The 1,800-nt window shown below is 40.2% G+C and overlaps 1 long non-coding RNA gene across 1 annotated transcript; it reads right to left on the bottom strand.

The window, feature by feature from the left end:
- Window positions 1-1,201: 1,201 nt before the first annotated feature.
- Window positions 1,202-1,553, bottom strand: LOC122672814. The gene is made up of 2 exons (XR_006334486.1): window positions 1,372-1,553; window positions 1,202-1,279 (listed from the first exon to the last, which is right to left on the bottom strand). It is a non-coding gene; the product is annotated as an uncharacterized LOC122672814 (long non-coding RNA).
- Between the last annotated feature and the right edge of the window lie 247 nt (window positions 1,554-1,800).

Here is a 1,800-nt window from a genome sequence, read left to right on the forward strand (position 1 = left end):
TCCACCCCTTGCGACCCCACCCCTCCCCACCCCTTGTTCTTCATCCCAATCCACTGTCCCACCCTCCTTTTATTCCTTCCAACGCTGCTCCCACCCCAATTCTTCATCCCAACCTTCGAATAAGTTCTCAGGTGATTTGAGCTTCCGTAAGGACCTTTCAGACTTGCTTGGGTATTTCCCCTGGGGTGCATTGGGCATTTCTGTTAGTGCAACGAGTTCCCTTCAAGAGCTCATGTGGGTCTCACTGTCTTTATATTAAAAATAAAGTAGAAATATAACAAGGGAAAAGATCTCTGCTAGGCTGCGTGCAGCCTACACCTTGACCCCATGACATAGGATCATGCAAAATGACCATCTTGCCCCTTGAAATGAAAAAATCTCAACATCATTAATGACCCAATACACTCTCATTGGCCCCCGCAGTTCTACAAGGATCACACAACCTAATAGCGATCTTCTACCCATATAACAATAACAAACATGGTTGCCAACTACACAAACGACACATGTCACCTAAAAAGGAAAAGGGGAGTCCTAGCCCAACCTCAACAGTGTTTAGAGTCTTCAGACAACCCCACTTGCTTCCATATAGTTATTTCTATAGAATTTTTTATTTTTTTGGTAAAAGGTATTTCTATAGAATTGAAGTTCCTCTTCCACCCAGAATGGTACAATATGTTACACAAACCACACGTCAATTTCAAGAGATTTCAAGAGGTTAACTGACTTTTAGGATTGCAGAGTACCAGATATACACAACACACATCACAAACCACACGCCTTGTAGCAAGCACACCTTTAATTCGGCTGAATATTTAAAAGATATTAATTGGGGAGATAGCATGCAAGCCTCCGGTTGATACTCAAAGATTGTGGGCACTTCCCACCTATAATTTAAAATCTGTTTCAAGGGATGTATTTGCCACTGGTTTCAGGAGCTTGCTCCATGGTTAGATTTTCCAGTTTTCATGTGCTGTGGTTCAAATTATAGCAGAATTTAACAGATAGATTCATAAAAATGTATTAGATATGGCAGAATCTCTTATATACAAAAACTGTATGTTTGGGAAATTTCAAATTCCCCCTTCTACAAGTGAAAATCAGATAGATTGGATGATGCCAAGTGAAAGCAGAAAGGAAAAATCCAATTTCAATCGATGAAAAATGAAATGGAGATCCCAAAAAACAAAAAAATAAAAATAAAATCAGTGAATGATGTAAGTGAGAGCCAAAGCCATGAGCATGAGTAGGTAAGCAATCCCTTGATCGATCATCGTTCCTGCATCCATACCCATATAGAATTCGGTTCCAATTCAATGAAATACTAATAATAATAGGAAGAGAGATGGAACAGAAAGAGAAATTAATTACCATCGGAAGGCGCTGGAGCAGTCTCAGTAGAAGGAGCGATGCCCTGTCCGTGGCTCATTTGCAGAAGCATCAACAATATAAACCCAATTACGATCGGGAGACAAAGGGCTGATGGTGTTCTCACTGTATTCATTCTCCCGATCCACACAAAGAAGGAAGAAGGAAAAGAAGAAGAAGAAGAAGAAGAAGAGAACTCTCTTATGGCTTGATGCAGAGGAGGATCTGTGAAAAGAAGAGAGACAAAGGGGGGTCAAATTATATGGGTCGTTAGGTTGAAGTTGCAGAGAAGATACGTGAGAGAGTAATTGGCCGAGTGGGGTTGAATTGAAGCTACGCGGATTATTAAGAAACTGCAAAAAATTCAGATTAAATTTGATTTTAAAGAATTGGCAAAAGTTTGAACTTTGAATTTGGGAAAGTAGTGTCCGA

Source organism: Telopea speciosissima, chromosome 8 (genome assembly GCF_018873765.1).
Source record: "Telopea speciosissima isolate NSW1024214 ecotype Mountain lineage chromosome 8, Tspe_v1, whole genome shotgun sequence".
Lineage (NCBI taxonomy): Eukaryota > Viridiplantae > Streptophyta > Magnoliopsida > Proteales > Proteaceae > Telopea > Telopea speciosissima.